The following is a 16,622-nucleotide window of genomic DNA, read 5'->3' on the forward strand; positions in this document are numbered from 1 at the left end:
TGGATGACCGCTATAATATATGGTGTAACGGCTCTTCTCCAGGAAACCGGTCCCTGTCCATCGCATCTCTTGCAATGCTGTTACATCAGCCCTATATTGGGACAGGGTATCGGATAGCTGCTCAGCAGCATTCGGTCTGTACAGGGAGCGCACGTTCCATGAGAAAATGGGCAAGTCGTTAATCATTAAGCGGTCCAAGGGTAGTATAGGTCCCAGGGCGAAATGTGGATTGGTACCCACGATGGAGCATAAAACCTGGGAAACGCCTGTTGAAACGACAACCAACAGCTCTACTACCAAACCCTATCTTCACCTCCACGTAGTGATCGCTGGGAGTATTTTCTTTATGAAAAACTGCAGACGGAGAAGGATGAAGGTTAGTCTCCCGCGCCTGGAAACGGAAGCAAATGTACCAACTGGTCCTCTAGGTTGGGAGTTGGATAGGGCTGACAACACGGAAAACCAATGTTACGAAGCCACGAAAGGAGCCTCGGACAGGATGGATCTTACAACGTAACATGGTTAGTCTGCCGAAAAGGTTCACTAGCGAATGTTAAAACCGATGCGGTACCCACTCTTCCTTTCAGGGATTCAGCCTGTCGAAGGAGACGTCCGGGTGGCATCTGTCCCCACCAGGACGTGAGTACAGACTTCGAGCTTCCTAGGAATATTGACCGACTGATGAGGCGATGGAGAGGATTTCAATTTTGCAATGGCCTTCCGTAAGAGGCGTAACAATCTGGTCCCTCCAATACCGGCTCTCTGAACGACGACTAGGTCACCGAGGACGTGCTCTCCGTACACCAGATCAGCAGGGCTGAGAGCAGACTCTTCGCGGAGGGCAGTCCGGGAGCGAAGTAAAACGAAAGACAAGACTTGTGACCAAAACGAATCGTTGCGTGCCATAATAAAGGCTTTCAACGTCCGATGCCAACATTCCAGCATCCCATTGGACTGCGAATGATATGTAGTTGTCCAATAACTTTTGAAACCGAAGAGCTCTCCAAACTCCGAGAAGAGAGCAGATTCGAACTGCATTCCCCGGTCGGCGAATACTAGGGCACTAAAGCACGAAATCCGCTCTTGATAGTGGGCCTCAATACACGACATCGTTGTAATATCCTTCCGAATTTTAGCTGCCGCGTGCCGCCATGGCTGGGTTATGGTGTGAGCCTGAATGATGGATACTTTGTTTGCTACGAAGGCAGGGAATGACGAATTTGATGCGTTGAGCTCCGCTAACATAATTTCCGAATCATCCCAGAAAAATGAGGCTGACTCGGTCGCAATCTTGGCTGCGCACAGTTCAAGTCTGAGGAATGTTATTTGTTTAGGAGAGGCAACCCTGGATTTAACGGGTACTAACCTGAACCTTACGATACCTTGTTGATTTATGGATCGTATGTAGACTACCGTCCCATAGGCCTTTTTAGGGGCGGAATTTGAGTGATCACTGGTTGGCTAGAGAGCACATGTCTTGGAAATTTGACGTCATTGAGCGTTTTCAGTTGTTTTTTAAAAACGAACCATTGATGGTAAAGATGTTGAGGCAAAAACTCCTCCCTGTCAAAACCCTCTTTCTATAGCCTTTGTATGAACATCTTCGCAATGACGACAACTGGGCCCATAATCCTGCTAATCCACTTCGCTTTGTGACGGTGCTAGAATTGCTCCATGAAGCTCGAACACAGAAAACATCAAATTTGGATGACCATCGCAATGCTAAGGCGTTGCACTGTTGATCTTCATCATGTTCAACCTCCAAGGGTATTTCGACAAATAGAATTTTCGATTTTCAAAAGACCATAATAAGTGGCCGGATACGACCAGGGAAGACATATTCCAAAAACCTAAAAAGAAGCAAAAGTTGACCCGTATGGTCCGCCCTCAAATTTTGGAACTCCATCGAAATATTCAAAGGAACCCCCCCCCCCCACAGTCTCGAGGCTGACCGGCAGAGAGGGATAGTTATTTCCTCTAGATCATCTCTGACCACTCAGGATGACTTTTTGACCATCGAAAAATCTATTTTGTTATTACAAATGGCGCCCAACGTGGGGCCCAATATTTCCTAGGTCCCAATGACTTGAATCAGTGGAAGATAGCCTATTCCGGCTCACAATCTCGTTATGGTGGCTAGGCTCCACGTGCATTTAACTTCATCTTTTAAGTTGTGGGTTTCACGCCTTTTATCTCAGAAGCAAGTGTTGCTAAGCCTCGATTTTCTCTCCCACCTTGTATAGTAGAGTTTTCCTTACAGTAATTGATACATTCTGATGAGTGTGTCGCGTTTTGTTTCAAAGGGTAAGGTGTAGACGTCACTAGGGAAGCCTTTCAGATTTTGGTGGAGATGTCTCCAGACCCTCTAGAGTGTCTTGCCCTGATCTTCGTTTTGTGTGGTGTTTTGAGGCTTTAAGTCTTGCAAAAGAGCGTCTCCTAAGTCTCTAGAATACGGGCCTTGTTGGCTGGAGGTCGAAAGGTTGCGTCGGAGCGGGTCTCGAAACCCAGCTGCCCTGTAGTGAGCCCGTTTTCTTCCATCCGCAATACCTCTTTCGTCTTTTCCAGAGACAACCTTAAAAGGGACATCCACCAAATAATGGCTTGAAGATATCAAAGAAGGGTTGGAAACTCAGAGGCCGCACTTTACTAAATATCTGCCGCAGGAGAAATAATGATCGAGTATGCAATCCGTCGTAGATCCTCCCTTTCGATCGTAGCAATCGGGTCCGGATTTTTACGACTTGACACGCGCGGTCGAGCTGTCTTTTTATTAATTTTTATTTCCAGGCTTAGCTCGCGTGTGTCTATTGTGTTCAACCGAATCCCAATGGCAGAATATAAGCACGCCGTCTTCACTAACTTCTTCAATTGGTGTTGAGTGTCGAACGCTTCACTGATCTTGTCAGAGCCAGTCATAGCGTCCACTTAGAAATTTCACTCAATAACTTTAGAGCCTGGCAGGCAAGGGCGAGTCCCTTCCTCACTTTGACTTTCAGTGTCATGCCGTAAGTAACTGTTGGCAACTGATATGCATGGATGCGATCACTTGGGTCGTTTCTCCATAAGATGCCTTGGAACTTTCCCCTATATCCTTTCGATGTCGACAACGAACACGAAGTTAGGCAACCGGAAGCGAAGCAGAACGGAGAACAGCTGGGATTGGATGGCTTGCACTGTGGCTAATATGTCTTTCAGGAAGGCACCTGAAGTTGTCATTCAGGATGCTCAGGTAACTTCTGCAGCTTCTTTTCGAAAAACGTAAACCTCTTAATCGGGATGCTGTAAGAATCTGCTAATTCGCATGTCCCTCAAATAAAGGGCAGCCGTACTACGGAGCATCCTACATTATCCGCACTGTGGTTTACAGGAAGTGTCCCTAACAGCGCCGTTCAGCAACTGCTAATAGACGTGACCGGTCGATCTTCTCGAGTTCCTAAAATTCCAATAGTTACACGTCCAAGGATTGCACTTTTGTGTGAATGGCATAGACTAGCTTATTATTCATACCGGAGATCCCGCAGGTCCCAGTAATTACCCAGTAGCGTCTTTTGGGGTACCGGCAGGCTGCTGCAGAGTTTAATTTGGCCAAAGAGAAAAGCTTAGTGTATAATTCGGCGCCTATTTAAGAGATCGACCTGAACTGGTTATTTGAATGTTGGATCCGCCATGCGAATATTTCCAGGTATCAGCCAATTGCTGCAGTCCAAGCCAGGAAGGCGATGTCACCTTTTTCACAACAATATCCCGTGGTGGGTGCCTGGATGGATAGCTTAACTTTGCGTGAGGTAGCGCCTTCACCTTCTTGACACTAACTCCGCTAATGTTTACCCTTTTCCTGTGGTGTTTTAATCCTAGGTGGGTAGCTATGTCCTCTGATATTAGGTTCACCTCAGAGCCTATATCTAGCAAAGCGTGGCAAAGAGTAACTCCCCCATTGGTGCTGCATGCGTTGTTTTTATGCTTGGGGGATAGACAATTTAGACACTGTCTCCATTGCTTGACCAAATTAAGCCACTTCCTAAAGTGTAGTACAAGTGGTAGTCCTGTGTTGACCTCGGCAGATGAAGCGGACCCCTTTCGGGCTGGATGTGGACGAACAGACTGCCAGTGCCTGCCGCTGTTGTAATGAGGGCCTGGCTTTCACCTTCATCAATTGAGCCTACTTCAAATAATCGCCATCGAACTTCGAAATCGCTATTCGGGAAGCTGTGGCCTCGCTTCGGAGATTGATTGACTTGCGGCGCCCTGATTGTGCTTCTGGCACAGAATGTCCTTGAGGGGAATAATGAATGATGTAGCTGTTGTTCCTTCTTGTGATATTTGTCGGCGGAGTCTAAGGCAAGCTACTGAGCGGTGGCCCAGAACTTTTCCTCCAACTGACGAAGTTGAATTTCGTAACAATGAAGCACTGCCACCTTGATTTGGTAAAAGTCCCGGGTGGGCGCAGTTTTCAGTTCGATTAGTGGCAAGCTGCACTTCACGGACTTGAATTTTGATGATGCTTCGCTGACGCTAGCTGGTTCAGAATCGACAGTGGCCAGTCGGGCTGTTTCCAACCTCTCAGTAATTTGGGCCTTGTAGTCTTCATAAATCGCCTTGACCTGATCGTAGTAGTTAGTCGCTATGTAGGGTTACTCAGGTGGAGTTCGAGCTGATTACCTGCTCCCAAAGCTGCTCTAATCTCATTAGGGTACGCTGTTCCAAAGACGGGTTTTTTAAATTGATTACCAACTTCTCGATTTTCCTTAATAGGGAGCTCTGCTGTACAGATAGTGATTCCATAGTTAGATGAACGTGAACGAAATTACTTCGGGGTTACCTATGTTTTTCGTCAGGGAATGGAAGCGGTTAGTTTACCGCTACCAAAAAATATTCGAGAGCACCATTTGAAGGGAAACCGGACCAAATGGGAAGCAGGTCCACAGGTCAATCAATCTAATCAATCTTATTCGCGGCTCATTGATGAGACTGACTGTTTCTTTACCCTAAGTGGGCAAGGAAGTTTTCAGCCTTACCTACACAAGATTGAAAAGACAAGATCTCCTGATTCTGTGTTCTGCAATTGGGTTGTGAACGACCCCCATCACACCTTTTTTTCTTATGGAAGGTGGGATGAGATTCGTCAACAACTTTATTTAAACACAGGGGATCTCTCTCCAGGCAACAACGCTGAGAAGCGCTGAAAGGTGGAGCTGTGTTGTCCATTACGTTCGGGGTCCTTGCCGTTGCAAAGAAGATAGAGCTCGACCCGGGAGGAACCAGATGGCAGGAGGTTCTTTGAACTAACAGTTCTCTTCCTCCTCTCCTTTCCTGTTGGTGAATGGAATTCCCTGATTTGCCCGAGGTAATGTGACAAACGCTTCCAGGCTAACTCTCTGACGATGTGAAGTTGTTTAGTTGGTAGTCTGAAGGCGTATCGTTGCGGGAGTCCAACACTATGTGCGTTCCGGCGCCCGGTCTGCGAAGGAAGCATTCCAGACGTAACCTTCGCGTCGGAATCGCTGGTATCGCTGGTGGACGGGTGGCGAGCTCTGGAAGACTTCTCCGCAAGTGACCACCAATACATTGCTTTCGAAGTGGTGGACACAAACTCTGGGTGTGTGCCACCCCAGCGATCTACATGTACATGGAACGTCGCGAAGGTGAACACCGGGAAGTTTGTCGAAACTCTGAGAACGGGTGGGGCCACCCTGGAGGGTACTCCTAGGGGCGGTGGCGCCGCAGCTGACACTGTCGTAAATTCAGTTATGAACCTGATAACGACGGTCTGCGGAGCCTCCATGCCCAGTGGAAATCGTAGAGCTCCGGAAGGAATGTCACAGGCTCCGCCGTTTAACACAATGTCTAGGCGACCGGTAGGAGGCATGCACCATAATGATGGAGTACACATCAGCCAAAAGGAGACTCCGCAGCGCAATAAACAAGAGCAAAGCTCGCTGCTGGCAAGATCTGGTCGACGAGGTGAATGAGGATTCGTGGGGACTCGGTTACAAACTGGTAACCCGAAAAATCGGGGCTCTGCGAAAACCCTGTTCACTTAAGGCCGAGCAGATGGACCGCATTGTGGGGGCACTCATCCCTGCCCACCCCGTATGGGATGGTGACGTCGGCGCGGAGAGCGCAGAGGACTGTCTCCATAAAAGAGTTGAAACAGGCAGTCCTCTCTATGAAAAACAAGAAGGCGCCAGGACCCGATGGTATTCCAGCAGAGGTATACAAGCTGGTATTCCAACACCGGCCAGACCTACTGCTCGGCGCATTCAACGCTTGCCTGAAAGAGGGCATTTTCCCTACTCGTTGGAAAGTTGCGAGGCTTGCGCTGATCCCTAAAGGGAAAGGCGACCCCGAATTGCCGTCTTCATACCGCCTACTATGTATGTTTGACACTGCTGGGAAAGTGCTCGAAAAGCTCATCAGAAGTAGACTCGCTGAAGCGATACGCGCTGCCAGAGATTTATCTCCCCGGCAGTTTGGTTTTAGGGCAGGGAGATCGACAATTGATGCTGTCATGCAAGTCGTGGACGCCGTTCGACGAGCAGAAGCACATAGCCGCCGAATTCGACGGGTGGTGCTCCTCGTAACGCTTGACGTCAGAAACGCCTTCAATTCCGTAAGATGGAAAGACATTCTAGGCACACTAGACAATACCTTCAACGTGGCGATTTATCTCTTACGGATTTTGAGGGACTATCTGAGGAATCGCTCCCTGCTCTATGAAACACTAGAGGGTCAAAGGTAGATGGAGGTCACGTCGGGGGTAGCACAGGGATCCATCCTAGGGCCGGACCTCTGGAACGCTACCTATACAGTCTGCTTAAACTCAACATGCCAGAGGAGTCGCGCCTGGTCGGCTACGCAGATGATGTCGCAGCGCTTGTTGCTGGACGCACTGTCGAACAGGCGCAAAGCAGACTCGGCATTTTGATGCAACGGGTAAGCGGATGGATGACTACTCATGGTTTCAACCTTGCACTGGAAAAAACTGATGTAGTCATCCTGACTAAAAAGAGAATTCCGACCCTGCGTCCCATATCATTCGGCTAGTCGATCATCGAGTCAAAATCAGCGGTAAAGTACCTCGGGTTGACTCTTGACTCAAAGACGAGTTTCTCTGAGCAAATACAAGCAGCAGTGATGAAGGCTGCGGCTGGAGTTTCGGCGTTAAGTAGGCTAACGGCAAACATTGGGGGTCCTACGTCTAGTAGGCGACGTCTCCTGATGAGCTCAACGCAGTCTGTCCTGCTCTACGGAGCAGAGGTATGGGCTGGCGCTCTTAACAAGGAGGTATGTCGTAAACGCCTCGCGCAAGTACAGATACGGGGAGCTTTGCGGGTGGCGTCTGCGTACCGCACTGTCTCTGAACCGGCCGTGATGGTGATCGCGGGAGTTATCCCCATTGCCCTTCTTGCTAGGGAGCGCCAGGCCACATACAAGCGCAAGGGAGATGAGCCAAGGGAGGTGGTTGCTCGCGAAGAACGGCAACACACTCTAGACGAGTGGCAGCTCTCTTGGCAAAATGAAACTAGAGGCAGATGGACTGCGCGGCTCATCGGCAACTTAGGTGCGTGGCTGAATGGGAAGCATGGTGAGACTGACTATTTCCTTACCCAATTTTTAAGTGGGCATGGAGGTTTTCAGTCTTACCTGCACAAGATTGGAAAGGCGCGTTCTCCGAATTGTGTGTTTTGCAATGGAGTTGTGGACGACGCCCACCACACTTTTTTTCTTGTGGAAGGTGGGATGGCGTTCGTCAGCAGCTCCATTTAAACACAGGGGATCTCTCTCCAGACAGCATTGTCGAAGAGATGCTGAGGACTGCTGACAGGTGGAACCGTGTTGCCCATTACGTTCGGGCCCTGCTCGTTGCTAAGAAGATAGAACTCGACCGGTGGAGGAGCCGGATGGCAGGGGACTCCTTGAACTGACAGTTCTCTTCCTTCTCTCCCCTCCCGTTGGTGAAAGGAATTCCCTGATTTGAAGGCTCCGCAAAGCGGGAGAGTTCGGGGACTAGCCCGAAGTAATGTGACAAACGGTTCCAGGCTAGCTCTCTGACGATGGGGAGGTGTTTAGTTGGTAGTCCGCCAGCGTACTGTTGCGGAAGTCCACCACTCTGTGCGTGAACGCATTCACCTACTCTATCCCCAAAAAAATCCCTTGACTTCCAATAAATAATAAGAACTTTAAAGGGAATTTATTGTCTTCTCTTTGGAAAAACACTCAACACAACAATTCTTAATCGAATAATTCAAAATTCACATTCAACACCCCAAACACACCACCTAACTGAAAAGCACCCATTATTTAGCTTTTCATAGAATCGATTTTCCTCAAATTGAAAATCTTCACCACCCACTTGATGCCATCCGACTTGCATACTCTACTTTTCGTTGTTCCTTAGGCCATCGTACAAAATACAATCCACCACAATGAACTCATAATAATGATTAGAATGAAAAATTCGGAAAATCTTTTCGTTTAACGAATTGAAAACTACCACTACATCTGAACTTTTCCTCCAAACTTTAAGGAAAATTCTATCAGATCAGTTGATCGCGACGAATTTTGCGAGTAAGATCTTTTTCGGGATCGTTTTGTTGTCAGTTCGTCGCGTGGCCTCAGGGTGGATTTTCCGAATGTGAAAATTTAGTAACGAATAAACAGTTAGAAAATCGTTTAGTATTCAATATGTGCCTGAGTGTGTTTATCTATCTTCAAAGTTTTATTTACATACTTTGAAGGAAATTAAAAAAATTCATAGCCTCGTTGGTGTCCAAATAGATGTTGAATGTGCGTGGAAAATCTGGAAATTACCAAATTATGCATGCATTCAAGAAATAATTGAATAAATTAGAAAATTTTCAATAATCCCATTCAGCGAATCTGTGAAAATACTCGAGCTCGGAAAATGTTCTTCTTACAATGTTGACGGGGCTACGGTTGCATGCTGTGAACAAACCGCTGCTTTCCCCGCTACACACACGCCTCCATGTTTTCCGCTCGAGTCGGTGTAGGGAATTTTCTTGGATACGTTCAGCATTTTCCTGAAAATATGTATGTTTATACGCGGAATGAGTTGAAAATGATTGGAATCAAAAATAGAAATTCATGTTTTTTCCAATGAAAGGCAAAGGGTGAAGTAGTGACGGTGCACTGAGGGTGTCCATTGTTCGCAGGATTAAGTTTAATTCACTTCTATACTTCTGTGGTTGCAAAGAGTGGGGGATGCAGACTTCAGATTACTGGAGGTAAGGTTGAATGTCCCAAAGGGATATTTTAAGATTTTAAGGGAGTTTTTGCTGGAAGGAGCTGTTATCACTTAGCGAGGGTTCTGAAACGTCAAAAGCGGACCCAGTAGTATAGGCTTCGCTATGCACCCACCTGAGGATTCAGTTTACCTACCAACCATGACAAGACACCAGAAGTATAATTTTGATGTCAGCTTGAAGATTATGTCAATCAATTAAGCATTTATGAAAATTAGAGATTTATTTTAGAAGTGTCAGGACTACAACACATCAATCCTTTCAGAAGACTATTGGCCTTTGCGTCACTCAACTTAGCCGGCGACTAGACCACCTAACAAACGTCCGAGTGCCAATTACGAGCTCCGACTTTCTTCCATTCTATTTTTAAATATTCTCATTAAATCCGTACCGAACGTTCACATCCATCTGACGAAGCAAAAACCTGACATTTTTCATATTTTCCGACCCCAGTCCAGGGAGTCCGTATTGAAGGTGAATCCAAAAGTACGTCCACCAATTTACATTTTGAAAAATGAGCGGCAATGAAACTGATAATTTCACTATCCTCGAAAATCCCCCAAAACAAGTAACGTAACGACCATGGCGTCACCTCATGGAAACCTAAAACGAATTAAATTTGACGTACAGAATTGCCTGATTTTTCCCCGATTTTTCTTCGTTCGCCACAGCCACAGCATCCCGGGTCCATTCAGGGGGAGCGACGGGACCATGATGACGGCAACTGTAACGATCGATAGACACCGGGTTAGATAAAGCGAACTTACAGCAACGAAACAATTTCCATTAAACAATTTTCCACGTCCGAGTTTTCCCGACTCATGCGACCAGCTTTTGTGACGCGATGATGGTGGCTGGGTGGCGTTGGTGGGGGTAGCATACAACTCATTTTTTTATTATGAATTTTATTAGCATATAAAATTGTTGTTAGTTCAAGCCGGGTGGGTGGGGGTGGTGGCAGGAGGGAAAGCGCCGAGTGTGAAAAGAGAAAAGCAAAACATTTTCAAAGTGGTTTTTCATGTCGACAGAATTCATAACATAGAATTGAAAATTTTTTATTTCTTTCCACGATGACATACGATTGTATGTACATCTATGCATACATATGTACAGGTTACTCTTGGCATTGAGTGAATTTTTCCGGGATCATGCGTTTTGATTTCCAGAGCAACAAGCGTGGATTTTCCGATGCCTTATTTTCGAGTTTCATCATACAAACATTTATCCTCTGTTTTTCATTCAGTTTTAATTTATTATTGAATAATTTTTGGTCATTTTTATGAATTAAAATGATTTAATTTTAATTTAAATTTGTTGCCGACCCAGAAGCTCGTGAGTTTTTCCTGGTGGGGTGAATTATGTAAATGATTAATTTCTTTTGACATATGGCCATAGTAAATTGACGAATAAATGGGACATTTCGTATTTTATTGGGTAATTTATTGCATTAGATCGTTGGGGGGATAACGAGAGGCCAAGCGAATTCATGATGATAGCAAGAGATGGAAACGTTGATGAGCTGTGTTGATAAATGGAGAGATAGAACGGGATGAGTTTCAGTTTTATTATGTTGAATTTTTGTGAATATGTTCTTAGTGTAGTATGTCTCGCTTTTGAGCCGTGATATGATAGCCATGCACACTAGTCGCCAAAAAATTATGCATGAAAGGATGAAAATGTTGGGCTTGATACTTTTCAAAAAAATTTTCCCTGTTTGGCTCCCTCTCCACAATGAAATATCATCATTTCGGGTTCGGCACAATGCCTTTTAACTCTCTTCAGGCCTTTTCGAGAAAATTACAATCATCCTCTATTTTTCGGCGCTATGTGGTTCTAGAGCAACCCACTCGCCGGCCGGCCTATGAAACAAGGCTGCATTGCATGGCGCAGTCAGCACTGCATTCGTCGCCTTTTCCTAAAGTGTGACCTCTCCACGGTCTCTTTCATACTCTAATCAACACATCTATCGGCAACTAGCTCATCCACCAAGTCAGGTTATCATTCGAGATTTTCTCGGCCAGAGTATAACGATGACATGGCGGAGAGAAGTGTTGCGAAGATTTGGAGTTTTTGAGTAAAAGAGGCGATAACTTTGAATACACTGCTCCCAGATAGCAACACACAAAGAACATTGACGTGCAACAAACGATATCCAAATTTTAGACAAAGCAACCAAGGCGAATTTCACGCTGTTAATAAATACCCGCTCGATGCCATCAACGGGTGCCACCATCGCCAGTATTCACGCAAGCATGATACACAAATCAAAGGATACCCCCGCCATGACTCCTCCACCAAATTCAAATTTCTTAGAAATGACATTTTCTGCCACATCTCCCTCTGATAATTGCTATAAGCTTCTCTGGAGTACCCCTCTCCCTATTCACACTGTCGAAAGCTTTTTCGAAATCGAAGAAAAGCAAGTTAAGCGAAGATCTCAGTCTTCTTCGGGATCATTACGATATTCTCCTGTTCTGCTCGCTGGGACAGATCTCACATTCCCGCAATTTACAAATTAATAGAACAAGAAGCTGAGCAAAGACAGCCGAAGCTGTGATGAGGAGTTCTTTAGTAATATTTAAACCAATTTAGCAATTTAACAATAAACACAAAAATTTAACTTTATTCAACTTTATCTTTAAAAAACTTTTTCAATAAGATTTCTGAATTTGTATTCCAAATTGGATCTTTGCACATTCGTGTGAACGCCGCCGCGGTTGGAAACAGAAGAGACTGGCTTATTTCCATGCGGTCTTTACTGTCCCAACCAACGGCATTTTTCCACCGCTAATTCTCCACTCCCTTGGTGCGTTCCGAAAATGAGTGAGTGGAGAGTTCCGCGCCATCTACCCGTCCGCATCCGCAACATTCGAAATAAATTTCGAATGCTGCAGATCCTGCCGCGCCACAGTTCTGCGCAAAGACCATCAACTCCAGCGGTTTTGCTCCGTTTGAATGCATTGATCCCCGAAATGGTTTTTCTTTTATTTGCAAGAGTAGTCCATACCTGCATGTTACGTAGACTCGCCATTTCATCCACAAGAAGTGTAACCTCACCAGATTTTATACAGCTGAGAATCGTGGTGAAATGTTCCCTCCACCTTTTAAGCTACTGGTCGCGGTGAATGTGGGATCTACCGTTAACGCTCTTCATAGGACCGTCGAGAGACTTACGACCACCGACAAATTCTCTCGTTATGCGGTGTATGGTTGTGGAATTATTTTTTTACGGTAGCTTCTTCTAGCATGACCAATCGTCACTTCAGGCTCAACTAACCTTATGAGAGGCCACATGCTAGAAACAATATGCCATCAATAACTAACCGGTGGAATCTGCAGCAAACCACAAATCTGCCGCCGATATAGTTACGATCCTCAAGACTGTGTCTCCCAATCATATGCTCAAGCAAGATGTTGGCATCACCCATTAGGATTACATTGTTACCTTTAGGAAGCACCTCCTGAACCCCGTTTAATTTCTCATCGAAAGCCTCCTTCTGTTCTGCATGGTAAGCCTTCGTTGATGCATAAATCTGTCCAAAACTGGTTCCCAAATAATGAGAGCGCACCTTGATGAAACAATGGCTTGACATGCTTACCTTCGCCAGGCTTTCCGGAATAGCACAGCATAGCTGGGGAGAGAGAAATGCATCCCAAATTTGCACAATCTAACCACACTCAACCCTAAAATGTTCAGCATGTATCGGTGGGAAATATGAATTGGTCATGAAAATCGCAGTCAATGATATTGAATTGTTTCTGATTGATGAAGGTAGCCCAAGCATTTATATAGTCGAATTCCTTTCTCCGCCTGCGCAGCATCACCTTGTGCTGTCACATGCGCGAGTCACTTCAAACAACAAATAGATATTTTTCACCTCCACCTTGATATAAAAACCGGCAAACTTAATCCTGAAAAGAGCTTTGACGTAGTCCCGGAAATTAATATTACCTCATGAAGAAGCCGATTGTGTTGTTCCTTCAGATGAATAACCAGGACGATTTCGATAATATGTCTGGTTATTATGATAATCAATCCTTGCAGTCGAAAGGACCAAAGGAACTTTAAGCGATAAACCTAAATGCAACGCCATGAATCTAGGGAACGTTGGGCCTTGAATCTAGAAAATAGTTGACCCCACGTTGGACGCCATTTGTAATAATAAGATAGGTTTGGCGAAGGCCAAAAAAAAACCATCTTGTCAGTACACGGAATATGTGGATGGAAATCGTTCTCTCATTGGTGAATTCTCCAGGTAAAATCTTCTTCGTAATAATTCCCATGTCTTTTCGTACCTCTGCCAGGGTAGATCGAACTAGCATACCGTTCGCTTGTTATCTCGCAGCCCAATTATATGCCGCTATGCTGGCATTAAGCCATTTTGCAAAGAATACCGCGTTCCCGGGTAAGTGCTAACTGTCCAGGCTTTTCTTTAGTGGGCTGCTGGGTCAACTTTGCTCTGGCTTGCAGGGAATGATCTACGCTAGTGTCGCCGAGTCTGCGGGAATACTTCTAACTGCTGCCCCCACTCATCAAGATCAAACTGTAATCTATTATATCTACGGCAATAGTATTAACACTCATTGCAACAAAAACCCCGATGTTAATGCTTCGGGGACCTCACGATTCCCGAGGGGCAGTACTTTGATTTTCGCGAAAATTGTCCCCTCATCAAATATACATTTTAGTTGTCGCTTAAACGAGATCACCGCAGCTTCCCATAATCCTCGAAAATAAGGTGTGGCAACGGGAGTAATTGGTCAAGTAACCCTATCTTTCCCTGAACAACTATTGGCCATGGCTTCTGACATACCTTATACAATTAAGATAGCGACCAAGTTCATTCCATTTAAATTTTTGGTCGCTGAGAACCCAATACCGCACTTGTGAGCGATCATAGATTATCTAGATGCTGGATGTAGTAGGTTTTTGTGTTCTTGTTAGATTATTAGGCCAGTGATGTAGTGCTCTCTTGGCAGGACTATCGTAGACTAGTAACCTGCAAATTTTGAAACATTATTTCCAATTCATGCTGAAGACCTTTGGGTATCGAAAACAGACTATAATTGATTTTTGTACAGTGGGACGACTACGACTACCGTAACGAGGTTTGCCAAAATGCTCGCTTTCTTCAACTTGAACGGGAATTACAACAATATAAACTGAACATTCTGAGTTTAAGCGAAGTAAGAATGTGGGATTCTGGAGAATACTTCTTTCCCTCTGAAGGTAAGATGTTTCTCTGCTCTGGAAAGCCAAGTGGTAACAGATGCTAATCTGGTATCGGATTGTTTCCGACGGCTATCGCAAGGCGCACTCTTTTGACGTGGGAGTCGGTTTTTGGCAAAGTTCTAATTGCAAGATCCCGATCCAGGTTAAGGAGCTTTACAATTGTACAATGCCATACACCAACGGAGAGTCCTGATACAGTGGAGAAGGATGCTTCCTACGAACGATTACACGCAGTTCAGAGGAGACTTCCTAGAGGTGACATTAGGTTTGTGATGGGTGATATGAACGCTAAGGTGGGCAACAGCACCTTACCCGGACATGTGATGGGGAAACACGGCTTTGGCGACCGTAACGATAATGGTGGGAAGTTTCTCCATGTACAAATCAAGAAAGGCTCTGACAGCGGCCTCGAAAGGGATCGCCCTCTGATAGTCGCTCACATTTGACATTGGGAGAGCTATCTTGTTAATGGGGCGGCCGATAAACTGAGTACTCCGCCTGAGAATATCGATGAGCATTGGAGTCCCATCAAAAATGCTCTTTTTTCCGGATGCTACCCAACGGAGACGTCCCAAAAGGGTGTCAAAAGCTCTGACAACCATATATATATATTTATACTTCACTCCTCCTCTGACTTTGACTTCCTCTAACCCTAGTTAACTCTGTCCAATACCATCGCAAGAAGTACCCTCGAATACTGCTTCCTGATCTGGTGAATTGTGAATTATGAATCCCCAAGCACGCGGTGAATTATATTGCCCTAAGTTGAACTCACTTAAAAACGGGGTGGAAAATTTTATTCACCGAATATAATTATATGGAGTATCAAATGGAAAGTCTCGTCATTTCGAAGCAGTTATAGTTTTGCTATTGGTGGCGAAAGAGGGGGTGCAAGGGTCCGAAAAGGGAAATTACTTCAAGCTCCCATTCTTAGGAACTACCCAACCGAAACATAGCCCGATCACGAGAGCTCCTGTGCCAGACGCGCGCAAATGCATTCAAGATTACGGCGGTCTGCACGGGGCACTGGCCCATAGGGGACCATGCCGCTAGGCTCGGCTTACCCTACAACTCGCATTGCCGAAGCTGCGGAGAAGGAAGGGAAACCCTCATGCACTTTCTCTGCGATTGCCCGGCTCTGGCTCGAGTCAGGCTGCGGACACTGGGTAAACCATTTTTTGGGAACCTTAGTGAGATTTCTAGCTGCAGGGTCGGAGAGCTGCTTTCCTTCGTGAATGCTACGGGCTGGCTCTGAAGATCCGAGCCAGCTGGACTCCGCTTCCCTGTCCCTATAACAACAGTCACGGTCTTAGGAGTTTGTGGCATCAAAACGGCGCACCAAAGCGCTAATTGAGCTCCTCGGAGCGGCCACTGATACCTACCTACCTACCTACCCAACCGAAAAATCCTGAAAAAACTTATCGCGGTCCGTGCACATGGTATCTACGCCCCAAAATAATCGCCGATACGGTATCTGCTCAAATAAAGTTAATAATAGCATATTTTTATATTTTAAAAATTCACTGTATACACCCCGCCGACATACCATCATTAAGTCAGTTGGGACCAAATCACCAGCTTCCCTTTCTCTTGCTCTTTCTGGTAAGGTTGGAAGAGGAGATTATTCTGGCGGGCAATTTTTAACCGCGATCGATATGGGGTTGTACCGATCGTGGAAAAATTGCGAAAGAGGCGTCTTCTATGGTATGGTCACGTGATTCGCGCTAACGAGAATCGACTTGCCAACATTGGTCTGAACATCGAAATCGACGGTAAACAACGAAAAGCCGGCCATAACAACGATGGCTTGATACGCTGGATGGGGATTTAAAAGCCTCGAGATTACATCCAGATCAGTCATTTGATAGAGCCAAATCACGAAATCGATCATGACGAACCGACCCCGCCTGTGAACGGAACAAAGGCTGAAGGAAAGGAAGAGTCTCCTCTTTCGTGGTTAAATTTTCGTTCTGCGGAACCTTTCTCCTCCGCTTTGAGGTTGATTTAAGCAGTAGTGCTGTGAACGGGCCGACTCTAATGGGAATTCAGTTTTACTCAAAATGAGAGTTGACGTACTCTCCTTTCTGGGTGGCTGCGTCGTAAACTCTAACTGCTTCTTTCTATTT

General features: G+C 45.7%; 1 protein-coding gene across 8 annotated transcripts in view; it reads left to right on the top strand.

Moving 5' to 3' along the window:
• Positions 1-8,554: 8,554 nt before the first annotated feature.
• Positions 8,555-16,622, top strand: part of LOC119655094 — a 68,729-nt gene continuing 60,661 nt past the window's right edge. Inside the window, exon 1 of one of the 8 annotated variants that reach the window (XM_038060801.1) lies at positions 8,555-8,660. The gene's annotated coding sequence lies outside the window, so the exon portion shown is untranslated. Of the gene's footprint in view, positions 8,788-9,035; positions 9,246-16,622 lie in introns of those variants that run through there. The other 7 variants (XM_038060803.1, XM_038060800.1, XM_038060802.1 and 4 more) reach the window with 7 other exon arrangements.

The sequence above is a fragment of the Hermetia illucens genome, chromosome 4, assembly GCF_905115235.1.
Source record: "Hermetia illucens chromosome 4, iHerIll2.2.curated.20191125, whole genome shotgun sequence".
NCBI lineage: Eukaryota > Metazoa > Arthropoda > Insecta > Diptera > Stratiomyidae > Hermetia > Hermetia illucens.